The sequence below is a fragment of the Hypanus sabinus genome, chromosome 5, assembly GCF_030144855.1.
Source record: "Hypanus sabinus isolate sHypSab1 chromosome 5, sHypSab1.hap1, whole genome shotgun sequence".
Taxonomy (NCBI): domain Eukaryota; kingdom Metazoa; phylum Chordata; class Chondrichthyes; order Myliobatiformes; family Dasyatidae; genus Hypanus; species Hypanus sabinus.
The window spans coordinates 103988845-104010329 of record NC_082710.1 but is presented as its reverse complement, the minus strand read 5'-3'; the positions used below and the strand labels follow the sequence as shown (position 1 = coordinate 104010329).

At 42.1% G+C, this 21485-nt stretch overlaps 1 protein-coding gene across 6 annotated transcripts in view; it reads right to left on the bottom strand.

The window, feature by feature from the left end:
- lypd6b (LY6/PLAUR domain containing 6B) overlaps nucleotides 1–21485 on the bottom strand; it is a 259391-nt gene that overhangs the window by 146550 nt on the left and 91356 nt on the right. For 3 of the 6 annotated variants that reach the window (XM_059970281.1, XM_059970280.1, XM_059970282.1), the window contains exon 2: nucleotides 7900–8022. The exons of the other annotated variants lie outside the window; for them this stretch is intronic. The gene's annotated coding sequence lies outside the window, so the exon portion shown is untranslated. The remainder of the gene's footprint in view (nucleotides 1–7899; nucleotides 8023–21485) is intronic. 6 annotated transcript variants of the gene reach the window in all.

The window sequence follows — 21485 nt, the reverse complement described above, 5'->3', positions numbered from 1 at the left end:
TTTAGTTGTTTGTTTTTTTTCTCTCTGTCCATCACTCTGCCTGTTCTCCATCTCCCTCTGGTGCTTCCCCCCCTCCCCTTTTCTTTCTCCCGCGGCCTCCCGTCCCATGATCTTTTCCCTTCTCCAGTTCTATCACTTTCGCCAATCACCTTTCCAGGACTTAGCTTCATCCCACCCCCTCTGGTCTTCTCCTATCATTTCGCATTTCTCCCTCCCCCCACTACTTTCAAATCTCTTACTATCTTTCCCTTCAGTTAGTCCTGACAAAGGGTCTCGGCCCGAAACGTTGACAGTGCTTCTCCTTATAGATGCTGCCTGGCCTGCTGTGTTCCATCTGCATTTTGTGTGTGTTGTTCTGATGATATTAAACCTTATTTTGAACATGCACATGACTTTTTTTTGCAATACTGTAATTTGCTAAGGTCTGGGTGCCCCTGGTCATTAAGACCTCCATTAGGCCAAGCGTCAGCCAACAATGTGTTTGCTCTCCAGTCACCTGTTGCAAAATCAATGAGTCACCAGGGCCTGGGATGGACACAGAGGGAATATGCTAATTACCCTAATTATCTAATAATACCCTCATTATCATGAGGATAATTAAAACTGAGGCCAGCAACATAAGATGATAAATCAAAGCTCACAGTAAATTTATTATCAAAGTACATATATGTCACCATATACAAGGCAGAGATTCATCTTCTTGTGGACATACTCAATAAATCCACCTTCAACTGAATGAGGACATTTTTGAATAGGTTACAAAGTAATTGAGAAGGATAATAGAGATGTAGTCTAAGGTAGGGGTTTCCAACCTGAGGTCCACAGACTCCTCTGTTAACAGTAGGGACTCACGGCATAAAGAAGGTTAGGAACCCTGAGCTAAGAGGATGCTGGATACACAAAAGAGACAAGAATTGGGGATTATACTGAGCGTGTTAGATGAGGAAGGGTGGAAGTGGAGCATTATTACTGTCATGCATGTTTGGGCCAACTGGACTCTTATCTGTTTGGTCCTGTATCTGGTATTTGCTGCAATTACCTTAATCTCAGTAAGGCTGATCATGCATTCCGGATACTGCTGACAGTCCAGGTGTATTAAATAGATACACCAAACTCAAATTTCAGTTCAAATCCTCCAGAGATTCTTCAGCGGCTCAATGAATAAATAAGCCTCTGGCGTGGGATTAGTACAAGTAGGTTTGGGATGAAACCACTTTCATCCTCAGTCTTTGCAAGGATGACTTACTTTGACTAAGGCAGTGAAAGGAACACAATAATTGTGATTTTGTTTGAAGACACTGAAGCCGATCATCTATGTCTTGATCAGCATATGAGCTGGCCGAACAAATTCAACTGCGTGATTCTGCTGAATAAACCCATTAACCCTGACCACCTACGCTCACATGCGAAGAGAGATGCTCTTTATTTTTTTGTGTAGTGATGACCATAGGGAAATATTCAACCTCCTTAAATATTAGGATCTTTTTTTACATCAGTCTGGAATGTGAATGGGCGGCAACGGATTGTGACAAATCCCTGTTTGATGTTTGTGAAAGCTAACCTGACATTTTCTTTGATTTTAATGACCTTCGGTTCTCAAAAATGCCTACATTTTTTATGATTAACTAAATTTAAATACTTGTTCAATCCTGCCTTCCACCCTACTTAAAGGCTGTACCTCCTGAGCCAAATCACTTTTAATAATCCTCGTCCAAAGTGCTCATTAGCTCTTGCATGCTCAAGGGAAAGCTCTTGAATGACATACGAGATTCCTCCCCTAATCAGTTAAGTCTGATGTAATTTGCTCCCATTTGCTGACAACCGCTTCATTGCGCAAAGAGAAATTATGTGTACAAGCTGAGAATTAATATTGGATTAAGGGCAAACTCCTGTACTTATTCATCTGCCATCGACAGTGGTTCAAGGATTAAAAACTACAGAGATACAAATAGGAGAGTTGCTGCCTCATGGCTCCCACAACCTGGGTCGGTCCTGACCTCCTGTGCTGTCAGTGATGAGTTTCCACTTCCTCTCTATGACCACGTGGGCTTCCTCCAGCAGGTCTGGTCTTATCCCACAACCCAAAGATACAGAGCTTGGTAGGTTCAATGCACTGGAGGAATTCAGCAGGGCAAGCAACATTCATGGAGGGTAATTTACAGTCACCATTTCAGGCTGAGACCCTTCACCTGAACTGGACTGGAAAGAGGAGAGTTAGCTAGTATCGAAAGGAAAGTCTAGACAAAGTGTCTTAACTCAAAAAGTTATAGATGCTGCCTGACCTTGTGAGCTCCTCCCATGCCTTGCGTGCTGCTCCAGATTTTCAGCATCTGCACTCTCTAGTTTGGTGGGTTAATTTGCCACTGTAAATTGAGCCTAACGTTCTTTATGTGTAGCACAAAGTCCTGGGTGTCTACATCTCTGAAAATCTCTCCTGGGCCCAACATAATGATGTGATTATGAAGAAGGCATGCCAGTGACTGTATTTCATTAGAAGGCTATATTTCATCTGGACAGTGAAGATGCGTAGACCAGGATGCTCTTCATTGACTACAGATCAGCATTGAACACTATCTTCCCCTCAAAACTAATCAATAAGCTTCAAGACATAGGTCTCAATACCTCTTGTGCAACTGGATCCTCAATTTCCTCACTTGCAGACTCCAGCCGGTTCGGATTAGCAACAACATCTCCTCCACAATCATCTTCAGCACCGATGCATTACAGCGCTGTGTGCTTAACCTCCTGCATCATTCACGTTAAACCTATCACTATGAGGCTAAGTATAGATCCAATGCCATAAGTTTGCTGATGACACCACTGTTGGCCAAATCAAAGATGGTGATGAATCAGATATAGGGGGTAAGAATGAAAATCTGGCTAAATGATGCCACAATGATCACTATTGTTGTCCAAATCAAAGGTGGTGATGAATCAGCATCTACTACTCAACATCAGTAAAATGTAAGAAATATTATTGACTAGGAAACCAGACACCCATGAGCCAGTCCTCATCAGGAGATCAGAGGTGGTGAGGGTAAGCAACTTTAAATTCCTCAGCATTATCATTTCAGAGGATGTGTCCTGGGTTTAGCATGTAAGTGCCATTGCTAAGAAGGCATGAAAGCACCTCTACTTCCTTAAAAGTTTGTGAGTATGACATCTAAAACGTTGACAACTTTATCTAGATACGCTGTGGAGAATATACTGACTGGTTGTATCACAGCCTGGTATGGAAACACCAATGCCCTTGAGCAGAAAAGCTTACAACAAGTAGTGGATACAGCTCAGTCCATCACAGGTAAAGCCCTCCCCACCACTGAGCACATCTACATGGAGCGTTGTCACAGGAAAGCAGTGTCCATTATCAAGGATCCCTACCATCCGGGTCATACTCTCTTCCTGCTGCTGCTACCAGGCAGGAGGTACAGGAGTCTTAGGTCTAACACCACCAGGTTCAGGAACAGTTATTACCCTTCAACCTTCAAGCTCTTAAACCAGAGGGGTTGTGTACAGTTTTTCATTAATTCTATTGTGTCTCTTTGTATTTATTGTGAATGCTTACAAGAAAGAGAATCTCAGTATAGTATATGGTGATATATATGTACTTTGAACTTGGAGTTGGAGGAGAAAAGGAGATTTGGTATGTCACCAATGACTCCAGATGTAGATGTCAGCTTCAATACAAAAACCAAACCACTGGAGGAACTCAGCGGGCCAGGAGCATCCATGGAGAGGAATAAGCAGTTGATGTTTCCGGCCAAGACCCTTCATCAGGAGGTGCAGAAGCTTGTAGCTCCAGACCAGGTTTAAAAACAGCTACTTCCCTTCAACCATTTGCTTCTTAAGCCAACCCTAATTACTCCAGTTTAGCAACACTGACACCTTTAGTCACTTAGCATTGAAATAGACTTTCTCTTTTTGTTCTAAATGTATCCATTCTTGTACCACACATTTTAATTCCACGTCCCATTCCCATTCTGATATGTCTATCAATGGCCTCCTCTACTGTCAAAATGAATCCACACTCAGGTTGGAGGAACAACACCTTATATACCGGCTGGGTAGCCTCCAACCTGATGACATGAACATTGACTTCTCTAACTTCTGTTTATGCCCCTCCTCCCCTTCTTACTCCATCCCTGACATAATTAGTTTGCCTGTTCTCCATTTCCCTCTGGTGCTTCCCCCCCCCCCACTTCTTTCTCCCGAGGCCTCCCGTCCCATGATCCTTTCCCTTCTCCAGCTCTGTATCACTTTCGCCAATCACTTTTCCAGCTCTTAGCTTCATCCCACCCCTTCCAGTCTTCTCCTATCATTTTGCATTTCTCTCTCCCCCCACTACTTTCAAATCTCTTACTATCTTTCCTTTCAGTTAGTCCTGATGAAGGGTCTCAGCCTGAAACATTGACAGTGGTTCTCCCTATAGATGCTGCCTGGCCTGCTGTGTTCCACCAGCATTTTGTGTGTGTTGCTTGAATTTCCAGCATCTGCAGATTTCCTCATGTTTGCAGTATAATTTGTTTCACTGATGATATTGCTTATATGTTGCTATGTTCCCGTGATGCTGCTGTAAATAAGTTTTTCTCTTGTGCATACAACAATAAATTCAATTTTGAGAAATTGTACAGGAGAATGAACTGAGATTCATGGGGCCTAATGGTTTAAATAACCCTGGGTAGCCTGATTAATCTAAACTCTGCAGTCGGTGTTCAATTTCCTTAATTAGCATGATCCTATTACTATGAATAAAGAAGAGCATTTTGGGTGAATTTCCACATCCTGCCATCACTTTTATCACTAATAAGCAGTTAGTTCAAGTTGTCAGTTGCTGGCCTATATTCACAGAATTTCAGCATTATCGTCACTGAGATCTTGAAACTGCACCTTGAACAAATATTATTTGCACAGAGACTGGCCTGTTCTAATCATTTGAGTTTCAGAAGAAGCTCTAACTGGGTGGGATGTTATCCGCTCCAAAAATCAAAGGAAACCACTTAATACAACAAAAGTACTAGAAAATTATTTTAACTTCCCGCGATCTAGTCACAATGGATCCCTGTTTTTTAAAGGTCAACCACTGGTCACAAAAAGATAGTGATCTTAAAAAGCTTTATTGGAGCTATTGCTTGATTATTTATTCAGCAGGTAAAGATGTAAGCTCAAAATATTTTTCCAGTCATTCATGTCACTAATGGACATCCTGTGAACAGCGGCAGAGTGGACTGCAAATACATAAGGAAGTTGCAACCCTGGGTTTTTGTTTGTCACTGCAGATGTCGGCGGTAGTTTGTGAGTCTTTGTTTATATATAGTTTTTCATAAATTACATTCTATTTCTTCATTTTCCTTAAAACACCTGCAAAAAAGTGGATCTTGGGATAGTATTTGTTTATTAATATGCAGTGTGATAAGGCCATTCAAACATTTGAGCCAATTCACAGGACAATTTACAATGACCAATTAACCTACCAATCAGTATGTCTTTGGACTGTGGGAGGAAACTGGAGCACCCGGAGGAAACCCACACAGTCACGGAGAGAACGTACAAACTTCTTACAGAGAGTGGCAGGAATATACATACTTTGATAATAGATTTACTATGACTATGACTTTGAATTTGAACACATCAGACAGTCCTCCCTGCCTTTATCCCCATCTAAATCGATCTCCATGAAAATGGCTGCTCTGTGCTAATATCATCATAGCAGCAACTTTGCAGACTGCATCTCTCCCAACAAGTTCACCTATCTCTCATCTGTGGTCTGCAGTATAGTGTATATACGATCTTTTGTTCTACCCAAGATTTGCAATGTTTTCCAGCGACGGAAGTCTCCTGTGCCTTTTGCCCCTTCGGATATTCCTCAGCCATTGCTGGAGTGTCCCATTACCTCCTCTCTCTTGAACACACTCACTTTTCCTCTGCCGTTACATGGCTCAAAAACATATCCTACTGCTGCCACTCTGTCATGATCACTCTGTCTGTAAATGAGGGCATTGTATTTAATAAAAAGGATATGGCAATGTAACATTGTGGTCATGATTGATAATTCAGGAGCAGGGTTGTTAACACATATTCCATTTGGAACCCATTGCAGCAGCAAATCACAATTATTAATTTAAAATGTAAAGATGCTATTAATCTTTATTGATACAAGAAAAACAGCTAAACTTCCTGCATTACATTTTCCCTAACAGTCCCTTAACATGTAATCATTAATATTTCATAAGTCACCATTTCATAACTTTATTTGTACAGGGAGACTACCTTTAAAAACTAATGTAGCTCCTCCAGCCCCAAAACAAACTCCAAACGGCTGATAATATCCATGGGAAATGTCAATACATTGTTAGCTGAGCCAGCTCTGTAGAAACTAGGCCGGATGCATTGCTCTGGCTTTCACCCCATGAACTCCAGTCACACATTCCTACTTTTGACAGCTCAATAGGGGCCTCTTCACTTTTCGTTCACCAAAATTAAGATTCTACACTCAGTGGCCACCTTATTAGCTTCCTTCTGTACGTAATCAAGTGGCCCCTGAGTGCATCTTTGTGGTCTTCTGCTGCTGTAGCCCATCCACTTCAGGGTTTGATGTGTTGAGCATTCAGATGCTCTTCTGCACACCACTGCTCTAATGCGTGGTTATTTCAGTTACTGACTTCTTCCTGTCAGCTTGAACCAGTCTGGCCATTCTCATCTGACCTCTCTCAATAACACAATGTTCTTGCCCACAAATCTGCCATTCATTGGATTTTTGTTTTGTTTTTTGCACTACTCATTATAAACTCTAAAGACCGTTGTGAGTGCAAATCCTAGGAGATCAGTAGTTTCTGAGATACTCAAACCACCCCATCAGGCACCCACAATTATTTCACAGCCAAAGTCATTTAAATCACATTTCTTCCCTATTTTGTTGTTTTGTTTGAACACCAACTGAACTTCTTGACCACGTCTACATGGTTTTATACATTGAGTTGCTGTCACATGATTGGCTGATTGGATATTTGCATTAATGAGCAGATGTACAGGTGTACCTAATAAAGTGGTCACTCTGTATTTTCCACCCAAGCCTTTTTTGTCAATGAATATTGACTATGAAATAAACAACTCAACATAAATAATACACCAAATACTTATCTCCTGGATTAAATAGACCAGTAATTAGGATATTAAGCTTTAATTCCTAGAAATGCCAGGATAATTCCAGAGATCAACACACCCTAATAATAATATCAATAACACTTACTGTTACTGCAGTCCATGGCCTATATTTCTAGTTGTTTGAGGATGTATTCGATAACTCTGTCTTTGGATTGCTAAAGTGCTTCATTCATAATCATTTTGTTAAATATGCTTTCTTCTCTCACTTGAGAGAAGGTACAGGAGCTTGAAGACACTCAACAACTTAGAAATGGTTTCTTTCCCTCCACTAGCAGATTTCTGAATGGTCTGTGAACTCATGCACACCATTCACTATTCCTCTTATCGCTATATTTTAATTTTATTTTTCTAATAACTTTTAATATCTTTTTATGTCTCCCACTCTCACTGCTGCCACAAAGCAACAAATTTTATCACATATATAAGCGATAATAAACTTGATTCTGACTCTGAGGATTTCAAAATTACTAAATAAGATAATTCTGGTTTCTACCATTTCATCTATTAAGATTATGTTATTGGTCTTTATGTTTCTAGCTGTATTTCTTAATGGAAGATTGGAGATGGGATGCTAATTTCTCTCACTATTTTAAAGCACCAATAGTAATACTGACTCAAGTTGACTCTCCAGAACTAATTGACAAAGTAACAAAATCATTAGAGATTGTCATCTGTTCTGATGATAGCCCTTTGTCTGAAATACCACAACATAATTTCTTTTAATAGTAACTGACTTACATGCTAGGCATTCCCATGTTTTTCAATAATTCCATAATAGCTATGTTGGAAACTTAGATCAGCTTGCTTCTGGTGGAAATGGTTTTGACTTTCCTCATTTCTTCCACCATTGTAAATCTATATCTGCAACACAACAGTGGAACATGTTAGTATCCTTAAGGTCCCAGCTCGCCATCCTTGCTGATTTTTATCAGCCAATTTCTTAGTCCAATTCAACCAATCTCTTCATTAACTCACTCATCTCTGTAAGGCTCAATCGTCCAACCCTTCTGCCCATGCCATGATTCTGAAGTTCTTTGAACTAACCTCTGGTCATCCATCTTTAATACTCTTTAGTTCACTGTTAATGTAGGTCAATTTTGGTTGCTATATGGTATTTAGAGAATACCATACCGTGAGAAAATTGGGGTTTCAACCAGGACTAAATGTTGCAAAAGAAATCCAACATCAAAAGAAGCTGTATGATGTTGTACACTCAGCTCCTCCTTTTCCACTAGCCTGTATAGCACCCAGGACATCTTCAAGGAACGGTGCCTCAAAAAGGTCACATCCATCATTAGGGACCCCCTTCACCTAAGATGTGCCTTATTCTCATTGCTACCATCAGGGAGGAGGTACAGGAGCCTGAAGACACATATTCAATGATTCAGGAACAGCTTCTCCCCCTCTGCCATTAGATTTCTGAATAGACATTGAACCCAGGGACACTACCCTCACTATTTTTATTGCATTACTTATTTAATTCAACTATTACATACATATATATGATATAAAATGGTATAATTACTGTAATTATACTATAATTCTGTTTTTATTATTAAGTATTGTAACGCTGCATAACAACAGATTTCGTGACATATGCCAGTGATATTAAACCTGATTCTCATTCAATGAAACAGACGCTATGGACGGTTGAGAGAGTTAATGGCAAGTACTACGGCCAATTTTATTGCAAAGAGTTGACATCTGACCTAATCATTTGGAAGCCTTCATTTCAGAATGGCATGGAGCAGTCACTGGAGTGAATCCTATGTTGAAAGAAAGAAACCAATGCCCGAGAATGCATTAAATGCCACTGATAACCGAATAGTGAGACCGAGCGGAAGGACTGCAAGCAAGATGTAAACCAAAAATCCATTAAAGGGCAATACTGTAGTCAGCTTGCAAAAGATTGGTTAAGCAGTGGTCACAAGCAATGCTGTACTATCATCCGTTGCTGGTTTGGGTTCTTCCAGTGTTGAAGAAGAAAGAAAGTAAATGATTAAATAGATTCAAGTAGGGAAGACAGATGTGATAACCCCCAGTTCAAGAGCTGAGAGAGGTCAGAGATGGGGTTGTACTTTGCAAGATGGGTTAAAGACATGCCTTCTTTTGAGAAGGAGTTAATGACTCTACTTAAATAGAGGAACCCAATCATTTAATGCATTATCTTATGTGCAGCTTTGAAAACAAAATCATAAGTAGATTTTAATCAGTCAATACTGCTACAGTGAATTAAAAATACTGAAATGTCCATACCCCTAACTTCCCTTATGGAGTTAGAGGACTACAGCATAGAAACAGGCCCTTTGGCCCATCAGGTCTTTGGCAAACTCTTAATCTGCCTAGTCCCACTGTCCAGCACCTGAACCATAGCCCTCCACATCCCTCCCATCCATGTACCTATCTAAACTTTACTTTAATGCATGGCCAAGATCAGGTGTTCCCAGTCTGGGATCCACAGACCCCTCGACTAATGGTAGGGGTTCATAACATAAAAAAGGTTGGAAACTCCTGGCTTAATCAGAGTGGATGTGAAGAAGATGTTTCTTATAGTGAAGGGAGTCTAGGACCAGAGGGCACAGCCTCAGAATCGAGGGATGTCCATTTAGAACTGAGATAAGAAGGAATTTCTTCAGACAGAGGGTGGTGAATCTGTGGAATTCATTATTGCAGGCAGCTGTGGAGGCCAAGTCTTTGGATATATTTAAAGCAGAGGTTGATAGGTTCTTGATTAGTCAGGGCATCAAAGGTTACTGGGAGAAGGCAGGAACATGGGATTGACAGGGATAAGGTATCAGCCTTGATGGAAATGCAGATCAGATGATGGGCTGAATGGCCTCATACTGCTCCTGTGTCTTATGGCCTTATAGTGTTAAATGCTGCAATCAAACCCACATCCACCACTTCTTCTGGTAACATGTCCCACACTCATACCATCCTCGGAGTGATGTAGTTCCCCTTCAGGTTCCCCTTAAATATTTCATCCTTCATCCGTAACCTATGACCTCTAGTTCTGGTCTACATTATACTTAACATCAAATTTACAAACTTAGATACAACATCCAATGCATTGCACTGGAAATGCACACAGTCTTTCCCAATCCACCTGACCTTACTCACTCATTCTGACTCCAATGATCTTTTAGTCAAAATGATCTGAGACAAAGACTTCACATGACTGCAAATTTGCAGACAAGGTAATGACCAGACATGAAATTTCAAAACCAGCATTAGCTGATAAATAAAATTTATAAAATTAACAAGATAGGTTCTCCCTCTCATGCAGCTTATAGATGATTTACCCAAAACAACTTTAAAATACATGCCATTTGCACAAACTCTCTATAATCATAAATGAATGGCAATAAGATTAGGAGACGACTGTTCTGTGGTGAACTGATTCTCTGAATGGTAAGCTCCCATTGATTTTAAATATCAAATTATAACTATATTTCTTCACACTGATGCCAGGAGGATCATTAGACAGATTTGGCCCTCAGCCTGATTACTAGACCTACCCTGGATATTTTCTGTCATGGAATTTCCATTGGAAATGGTCACTAATTAAACAAAACATTTTTTCTTTGCAGACTCCCACATGGCTTGTGATGGATAAAGTTTACATCCTGACATGCAGGTAGCTCCTAACATACCAGTGCGGCACTTCCAGAAAACACACAAAATGCTGGTGGAACGCAGCAGGCCAGGCAGCATCTATAGGGAGAAGCACTGTCAACATTTCGGGCCCAGACCCTTCATCAGGACAAAGGGTCTCGGCCCGAAACGTCGACAGTGCTTCTCACTATAGATGCTGCCTGGCCTGCTGTGTTCCACCAGCATTTCAGATTCAGATTCAGTTTATTGTCATTTAGAAACCACAAAAGCAATGCAGTTAAAAAATGAGACAACGTTCCTCCAGAATGATATCACAAAAGCATATGACAAACAGACTACACTAGAAAATCCACATAACGCTTGGCAATCCCCAGTCCGGAGTCCAGAGAGGCTGCTGCGTACTAATATCGCGCTACCATCTTAGCGCGTTCCCCGGAAAGGAGCTCCAATTCCACCAGACAAAACAAGACCAAAAACTAAAGCTACAAGACCTGCACAAAACCACATAGTTACAACATATAATTACAATAGTGCAAACAATAACGTAATTGATAAAAAAACAGACCATGGGCACAGTAAAAATAGTCCAAAAATGTTAAAGGACTATAAGTTCAAAAGAAATCACCACACAGTTTCCACAAGTCCCCAGGGTCCCGACAGACTCGCCATCTCACGCTGGCAGCAGAAGAGAAAACCCCCGCTATGGACGACCATCCCCTCCGGCACAGCTTCTCCCAGCACCATCCTCTGCCGAGCGTATTCAGACAGCCCTGCCAACGGCCATCAGCAACGCGACCCCGAGGACTGGGGGCCTGTTCTTCCCAGCAGAGTCCCGGACCTCACAGCAGCAGCAGCAACGAAGAAGGTCTTCCTGGAGATTTCCCGATGTTCCTCCGTGCTCCCACATCCGTTTTCAATTGATTATGATTGCGCACAGCACCCCACTTCACATATAACAGATAATCAGCTCCGGAGTGGCCACTGCAAGCTGCGTCGCACCGCCATCTTGGAAGCATTCTGTGTGTGTTGTTCGAATTTCCAGCTTCTGCAGATTTCCTCGTGTTTACTTCCACAAAAATAAGGTTTCGTAGAAACAAATCTGTCACAGATTTCTTTAGCTTTGTTGGGAAATTAAGTCAAATTTCAGTCATTCTTTTTTCAAACTACCCTGTTGTATCACTGAGTAAGCAATGTAGTTGGCCCTCAGTGCCTAGCCACAAAAAAAAACACAATGTTTAATAAATCATAATATAATACAAACGTGTCTATTTTGATTTTAGATAGAAAGTGCTTGGGATTCAGAAGTTCAATGGAATTACATGAATATAACACAGTTAATAATTCAGGAAGCTCCTTGCTCTGCATCATCAGATTTCGGAATGGTCCATGAACCCACGACACTCATTATTCCTATCTTTTGTACTTATTCTGTAATTTACAGTAATTTTATGTTGTTGCACTGTACTACTGCTGCAAAACAACAAATTTCATGCCATATAAAGCAGTAATAATAAATGTGATTCCAATTCTGATTGTGGGGCGGCATGGTAGCACGTTACAGCTTGTCCCAGCACTGCTTGCAAGGAGTTAGCACGCTCTCCCTGTGACTGCGAAGGTTTCCTCCGGGTGCTCTGGTTTCCACCCACATTTCAAAGCTGCACAGGTTCAGGTCAGTAAATTGTGGGTATGTTATGTTGGCACTGAAAGCATGACAATTTATGCGGGCTACACAAACACATCCTCAGACTGTGTTGGTCATTGACACAAACGGCGCATTTCACTGAATGTTTCGACATACTTGTTATAAATCAGCGGTTCCCAACCTGGGTCATTGGACCTCTTGTTTAATGGTCCATGGTAGGAAAAAGGTTGGGAACCTCTGTTACAGATAAAACTAATCTTAATCTGATTAATTCAAATGCAAACCAGTCTGCAAACTGTAAGAAGTAATCAGTGTGAAGTTAAAGGGACAGGTTTGTAAACAAACAGTACTGTGTATAGAGCACAAGCTGCCACCCACACCAGGGGTTTGGCTTCTCCAGAGATATAGATTACAAACTGAAGTGACCATCAGATGTTTCTGAATGCATCAAACAATTGGGTGTGTTAATTAGCGTACGTCCTACTCTATTCCTGTCAGAATCGGGCTTAATATCGCTGAAACATGTAGGAAAATTTGTAGTTTGGCAGCAGCACAGTGCAATACATTAAAAAAAATCTATAAATAGCAATAAGAAATGTATCTTAAAAATAAAATTATATTAGTAGCTGCAAAAGGAAGGAGAATAAAAAAAAGTGAGGTAGTGTTTAAGGGTTCATTCATCATCCATTCAGAAATCTGATGATGGGGAGAAGAAGTGGAGGGGGTTGGATGCCTTTAGCACCTGTGCCTCCTCTTTTATGGCAGCAATAAGAAAAGAGCATAAACTCTTCTGAAGCTGGATGGTGGTAGAATGGCATCTGCACCGGACTTTGAGGTGAGTGGTCCCGGGTTCAAATCCAGCCAGCTCCTTGCAAGCTTTCCATCTACGCTGAGCTGAGCTTATAGCTCGCAACTCAGCCTCGTAAAAAACAGACAAAAAATGTTAACGAAATGGCAGGATTGTCACCCGATGCGCAACAAGGCGTGGAAAGGAACAACAATATCTTCTTCTGAGTAGAGGATCCATCAAAATGCTCATGGGCATACTTGATCAATCAATAGCAAGGACATTTTATTATCTGAGAGTCAGCCCTCACAACATAACTTAGGGTTTCCAGGTCATCAGACCCAATGTTTGATCAATCTAAGTGCCAGGCCGATTTGGAAAGATCAGGTACGGGCTGAAATGCGGCAGCTGGGTACAGGTCTGGCGTGCATGGAAGTGATAGGGTCCGGGTCCTAGAGAGAGGAATGACTTGTTGCTTGGGCAATATAAACGCCAGGCCAGTTGGATCAGGCAGGGTGTTGGGTTCAAGCTAGTGAAGGGAAAAAGCATCTTACATCTCCCTTCGGTAAAGACATATATCCTCCCCACCACCCTGAAGATAGGATTATCAATTTACTGAAACAGGTAAATACCGGAACAATTAAAACAATGAATAAGCTGGTTCTTGTCACTGCCCTCGGAGACGCCGCTGGGTCCTAATGCTCCTGGAGCTGTTACTGAGGTTTATAGATTGGACTCTAGTTCATACTGGCCTCTTTCAGTTCTATGTATTTTTTCACATTCTAGCTTATTATTTCTTGTTGCCGATTGGTGGGCTGGGGGGTTTGGGTTTGATGTTGGCTCTCCATGTGGGTGATCTGTTAGTTTTTATGTGAGGGAGGGGCTGCGGAGGTTTGAGGTTTCCAAGTTTTTGTTTTCTTTTCGTGCAGGGGAGGGGGGGAATTGATGTCTTTCTTTCAACTACTTCAATGGTTTTCGGTATTTTATGGCTCTCCGGAGAAGACAAATCTCAGTTGTACTCTTCACACATACTTTGATAATAAAAAGAACCTTTGAAATGCCTTCAGCTCACATACATTAGTTGGGGCAAGAGTTTTGGTAATGACTTCAACCTTCTCGTGCACCGGGTGTAGATCTTTAGTATTCATGCAATCAGTGCAAGTGGTGGATGTAGGATTGATTTCATGGTACATGGATGGGAGGAGAATGAAGTGCTATGGGACTAGGGTATTATTTTGGTATGGACAAGATGGGCCAAAATGCCTAATTCTGTGCTGCAGAGTCACATGAGAGACTCGGTTACTGGATTTCGTTCACAGAGAATGAACATTTACTGCTCTTTATCTGTACATCTGACAGTCTGCTCAATATTTCCTCCAGACACTGCAGGGGTTCATCCATCAAGGTTTCTGTAACCAGACTTTCTACCAAGCACCAAACAATCTCTTCGTGTCTACAAGATAGATGGTGTGGTTGAAACTTCCAATGGTAGTGGTCTCAGTGGGAATGAGCTGTAGCTGGTGTTGACAGCCCAAATCTGCTTAGAATGCGCCTCTAACCCTATGTGTTGATATGCATGACTTATACCCATTTTAATGAGCAGCTGCCCTTCAAGAGTGGGACACCGTTCCAGAGACATGACTTGATTCACGGTCAGCTTGTAATCTCCAGAAATCCCAGTGGATTCATCAGGCTTTAAAACAACCACAAGTACACTGCCAGGGATAATATTTAACAGGTTCATTTATTTTCCCCCGAGGAATTTGTCAACTTCTCTCTTTAATTTTGTTTTTGTTGTAAAAGGAAACTGAACTTGGCTTGAAGAAACATAGTGGAGTGCTGGCAACAATGTGAATTTTGGCTTGGATCAGAACGCTCAACTATCTCTGGAAACCCCTTCGTGGCCTCCCTGGTGCCTCATGTAATATTCTACCCTCAACCATCTCAACGTAATGAATGATCCTTTAATCTGGAGAAACGTACAAAAGCCTGAAACCACACACCACCAGGTTCAAGGAAAAGTTTCTACCCACTATTGTAAGCCTAGTAAGTGGTTCCCTAGTATGATAAGATAGACTCTTGACCTCACAATTGACCTTGCTATCATCTTGCACCTTGTTGTTTAACTGCACTTTCTTTGTAATTCACACTTCATTGTTACAGTTTTATCTTGTTCTATCTCGATGCACTGTGCAATGATTTGATCTGTGTGAACAGTATGCAAACAATACACACAAAAAGCTGAAGGAACTCAGCAGGCCACGCAGCATCTACGGAAAAGGGGAAACAGTCAACATTTCGGGCTGACACACTTCATCAGGAGAGGGCCTCAGCCTGAAATGTTGATTGTTTACTCTTTTCCGTAGATGCTGCCTGGCCTGCTGAGTTCCTCCAGCATTTTGTGTGTGTGGCTTCAATTTCCAGCACCTGCAGATTTTCTCGTTTGTGATTCGAACATTATGCAAGACAAGATTCTCACTGTATCTTGGTACATGTGGCAATAATAAACAATTCCAGAGTCTGCAAAGTCCACTACTCAGGGATTCACCTATATTGGGCATCTTATCATTAAGCCATCAACATCAACGAGTTCAAAACTTTCACTTTCATCAGGATTCAGCTTCAGCTGTGCCTTTTTAAGTTCAGATGTAGCATTTTCTTGTCTTCTCTCCTCTGTCTGATTAATCAGTGTAGAGCTGTGCCCAGTACATAATGTCAAGATGCCAAGTCTTTATACTACCATATGTCACCATACGCTACCATGACATTAACTTTCTTGCAGGCATTGACAAGAAAACAAAGACATTTATGAAAACTAAACTTCAATCAAGATTGACCAACAACCAACGTGCAAAGAAGATAGGAGGAGAGAAGGCTCTCATTAAACACTGTAAGCATTTCCTTTTGTATCACGATCTTCACTTGGAAACTTCGAGTGCCTATACACCTCTTATTTTCATCTAGATTCTGCCAATAACTGTGGTGTCATTGACAAATCTACAGATGCTGTTTGAGCTGCACAAAGCCACACAGCCATGAGTGTAGAGAGAGGGTAAAGCAGTGGGCGCAAGGTGCGACTGTCTGCGAAGAGGAGACGTTATTCCCAATCTGCACTGACCATAGTCTGCTGGTGAGGAAGTCACGGATCCAATTGTACGGGGAGCTGCAGAGGCCCAGCTTTTGAAGTTTGTTGATTACAACTGATGGAATGACAGTGTTGAATATTGAGCTGAATCAATTAATAGCAGCCTGCTCTGTGTGTTGCTGCTGTCCAGGTCGCCCACGGCTGAATGCAAAGTCAGTCAGATTGTGTCTGCTGTAGAATTGTCATGGCCTTCGAGAGACTTCAGCAGGTCCAGGTCCTTGCTCAGCAGGAGCTCATTCTAGCCAAGGCACTTCATCAGAGTAGATGTGAGCAGCTTATTCCGCTCATCCTGGGCCTATGCCCTTTTGAAGCAGGTGGCAGCCTCATTCTGCAGCAGCGAGAGTTTGAAGATGTCCTTGGACACTATATAGCACACATTTCCAGTATTCTGCCAGGTACGCTATCAGGGCTGGCGTTCACCCTCTTTACCCAATGTTCTGACATTGGTCTCCGAGTCAGACATGCAGGGTCACATCACAGGACAGAGATCATAGGGGTCTTCATCATGTTCTGTTTTTCATTACTTTCCAGCCAATATATTACCTCCAAAAATGTGGGCTTTTGAGACCGATCCTAATGAAATGCCAACCGTTTATTTATTTATTTTTATTTAGAACAGGGGCTTCCAACCTGGGATCCACGGACCCCTCAGTTAATGGTGGGGGTCCATGAAAGGTTGGGAAACCTTGATTTAGAGATAGAGCACAGAAAGGCCCTTCCAGCCCGATGAGCTGCACGTCCCAGCAAACCACCTATTTAACACTACCCTAATGACAGGACAATTTACAATGAGCAAATCTACTAAGCAGTACATCTTTGGACTATGGGAGGAAACCAGAGCACCCAGAAGAGACCCACGCGGTTCATGAGCAGAATGTACAAACTCCTAATAGATAGCACTGGAATTGTTCAAAGTTGACAGTGCATTCAGTATCAGAGTATGTACAAATTATACGATGTTGAGATGCATCTCCTTACAGGCAGCCACAAAACAAGAAACCCAAAAGAACCCATTAAAAACAAGATCAACAAATACCCAATGCACACGGAAGGAAAAAACACAAACCGTGCAAACAATAAAAGCAAGCAAGAACATTCTGGATGAAACTGAGTCCGTATACTCCAAGCTCAGGGCAGCTGTAGCAAGCCCACAGCCTCAGCTCATCACACAGCGGAGTAAAACATTGCGGAGCTCACAAACATGAAGCTCAGGGCAGCTGTAGCAAGCCCACAGCCTCAGCTCATCACACAGCGGAGCAAAACATTGCGGAGCTCACAAACATGAAGCTCAGGGCAGCTGTAGCAAGCCCACAGCCTCAGCTCATCACACAGCGGAGCAAAACATTGCGGAGCTCACAAACATGAAGCTCAGGGCAGCTGTAGCAAGCCCACAGCCTCAGCTCATCACACAGCGGAGCAAAACATTGCGGAGCTCACAAACATGAAGCCTGGACCAGCCGTCACAGGCCCGCAGCCTCAGCTCATCACACAGCGGAGTAAAACATCACAAAGCTCACAGACATGAAGCCCAGAGCAGGCCCACAGCCTCAGCACCACGGACAGCAGAATAAACATTCCGATTTTATCACCATCAGTCCTATAGTCTTGATCAAAAATCTACAGAACATGGGCCTCTCTAGCTCCCTCTACAACTGGATCCTTGACTTCCTAACCGGAAGACCACAATCTGTGCAGATTGAAAATAACATCCCCACTTTGCCGACGATCGAAACTGGTAGACTTCAGGGGTGTGTGCTTAGCCCATTGCTCTGCTCTCTCTACACCCATGACTGTGTGGCTAGGCATAGCATAAATGTATCTATACATTTGCTGATGATGCAGCCATTGCTGGCTGGATTTCAGATGGTGGCAAAACAGCATACAGGAGCGAGATATACCAGTTAGTTGAGTGGTGTTGCAGCAACAACCTTGCATTCAATGTCAGTAAGACCAAAGAGCTGACTGTGGAATTCAGGAAGGGTAAGATGAAGGAACACAAACCAATCCTCACAGAGGAATCCAAAGTGGAGAGAGTGAGCAATTTCAAGCTCCTGGGTGTCAGTATCTCTGAGGATCTAACTTGGAAGCAACAAACTGATACAGCTATAAAGAAGGCAAAACGGCGGCTATATTTCATAGGTGGTTTGAGGAGATTTGGTTTCTCAACTAAACCATATAAAAACTTCTACAAATGATCCACCACCCAGGACATGCCCTCTTCGTGCTTCCACAGTTGGGAAGGAGATACAGAGGCTCGAAGGCACACACTCAGCAGTTCAGGAACAGCTTCTTCCCCTCTGCCATCCGATTCCTAAACGGACATTTAGGAACTACCTCATTACTTTTTTATTTCTGTTATTTTTCAGCAAGCAGAACCAGCCCAACCCTCGCCTCTGGTCCCAACCCCCTGTCTTTTGAATCCATCTGGCCTAGTGTTTAAATTGTCCAGATACTGGGTCATTCCTCACTCTAAGACCCTGGCCCTGTCACATCGATGCACTCTGGGCCTGGACCCCACTGCCACATTCCGGCCCAGTGGGTTAGATTGATCCAACCTTATTCTCGATTTAGGTGGCTGGGTTCCAAAACTCCTCCACGCCGACTTCACCCCACCCCACTTTGCACGCCCCAGCTCAGCCTCAACCTCACTCTGATCACTTCTCCTCAAACATGCCTCAACCTCGTTCCGACTTTGCATCGCATGCCTCGACTCTCGAGTCAGCCTCGCCTTCGCTTACCTCCTCATCATTTGCGGTGTTCGTTCACCACAATATTCCACAGTATGAGTGTTATTAATAAAGTATTTAGTAGTATTTCTTGCTTTACAAACCCCCAGAACACCCTGAGCTGTAATAGTGTCATGTTAACTGCTACACTACTGTGGCACCCATTTCCCTCCATGGATACTGCCTGACTCGTTGCATGCCTCCAGCATTTCATGTGTGACTTTCGTGACCAAGACAGCTTCCCAAACTCTACACAAAACTCATCTATTGGTTGCTCACTATCTATTTTGCTCGATATTTCCTCATAAACCTCTATTAATTATAAATCTAACCCCGATTCAGTTACCCTATTGGGTCTGTGCCTGCTTCAACACCACGTTAAAACATCCAATGGATCCGGTAGGATTTCGAGATACAGGCCATCCCTGAGTAATGGATGGGTAATATTCTTCAAAGTTCACAGTAAATTATTATCAATATACATATATGTCAACATATACAAAATAGAGATTCATTTTTTTGCAGGCATTCACAGTAAATAGAAAGAAACACAACAGGATCAATGAGAAACCTCACACAATAGATTCAAGATTCAAAAACTTTATTGTCATTCTAACCGTACATCAGCTCTGCAGGGCAGAATGAGACAGCGTTTCCCAGGAGCAGTGCAATCATAACATAACAAATGCAACATTAAATAATAAACATAACAATAAATAGTAAAACACAACAGCCACACGTCAGTTAAAAACAAGTTATAAGTGTCCAGTGCAAGTTAGAAGTTGCAGCTGGAGTACCAGGTTGTGATGCAAAAGGTCAGCACACTCTCAACCACGCCTCTGTAGAATGTAGTTAAGATGTTAGTGGGGAGTGATGCTTGTTTAAGCTTCCTCAGAAAGTGCAATCTCTGCTGGGCTCATTTCACAATCCCAGTGGTGTTCCTGGACTAGGTGAGATTGTCCAAGATCTGCACCCCAAGGAACTTGATGTTTTCCACTCTCTCCACTGTGGAGCCGCTGATGCTGAGGGGTGTGTGCTCAGGCTGAGACTGTCTGAAATCGACGATCATCTCCTTGGTTTTGGTGACATTAAGCATCAAGTTGTTGTCACTGCACCATAGAGACAGGCATGTGCAAAAGACAACAAACCGCAAATACAAATGGAATGAATAAGCAAATGAACAAACAAATAAACAAGCAATAAATAGAGAACACGAGTTGAAAAATCCCTAACTTGAGTACATAGTTTGTGGAATCAGTTCAATATTGGGGGGTGATTTAGGTTTTCCTCTCTGGTTCAAGAGCCTGATTGCTGAGGGTTAATAACATTTCCTGAATCTGGTGCGTGGGATTTTAGGCTCCTGTAACTCCTTCCTGATGGCAGCAGCAAGAAGAGAGCACGGAGTAATGGTGGAGGTCCTCGATGCTGAAAGCCTGGACACCCTTTGTGTCAATTTTGTCCATAGGTCAGCAAAAACACAAAAAAATCACAAGATACGGTTGCCATACCTCCGCAGCATTTCATTCAATGAACAGCACCGAAAATACATAAAACTGATAAGAAAGAACAATAACTAAAATGGGGGGAAAGAAAGGAAACTGTATCTACTTCTTCCATTTGTAGGAACAAACGTGTGAAAGTACACTTAACTTCTGAAGTTAATGATGTTATGGGAGCTCATTCATATGTAGGGGAGTGTGTAAGTCAGGCATTCATAACCCATGGACAGCCTGTGCCTCTGTCTCCAAAATTAGCTCCCTTAGGCCCATCTGCACTTCAGCAATGATTGGATGGAGGAAGTGAAGAAAATAGTTCAAATCCAGGCAGTTCCTTGAGTAGTTACATGTTATGTAGATTTCTATGCTTCCATGTAATGAAATTTAATGTGCAAAACTGTGCTGTCTTTACGACAGTTATTTAGTTTATAATATTTTCGCTTAGTAATTCATTCAATAGTATTTTCTAGTTAGAATTAGGAGTGTTTAAAGTATATTCATTGCATGTAAAATATATCGGCATGCGATGACGTCACATCCGGTTTCGCCGCGTCTTGTGGGAAAACACCGGTTTGAAATTAGCGCGAGGGTGGGGGCTTTCCACGAGGCTCACCTGAGCACAAGCAGTTTTGCAGGCATGAGAAATCACAGTGAGAGCAACGCTGTAAGTTAATAGATAATCGATATATTGAACTAAGATGTTAATGCTGATCCTGTTAGAGGTAACGACGGTAGATAATGTTTATGCTTTCGTTAGTTAAAGAGTCGCGGATAGTTTGCATGGAAGTGTATTTAAAGTAGTCAATGGAGCAGGTAAACTCTCCCTGTATACTGCACCTTAGTGTAATGTAGTTATAGTCACCTTTGCAAGTATTTACACTTGAAATGTGATATTAAGGAAGGAACAAATACT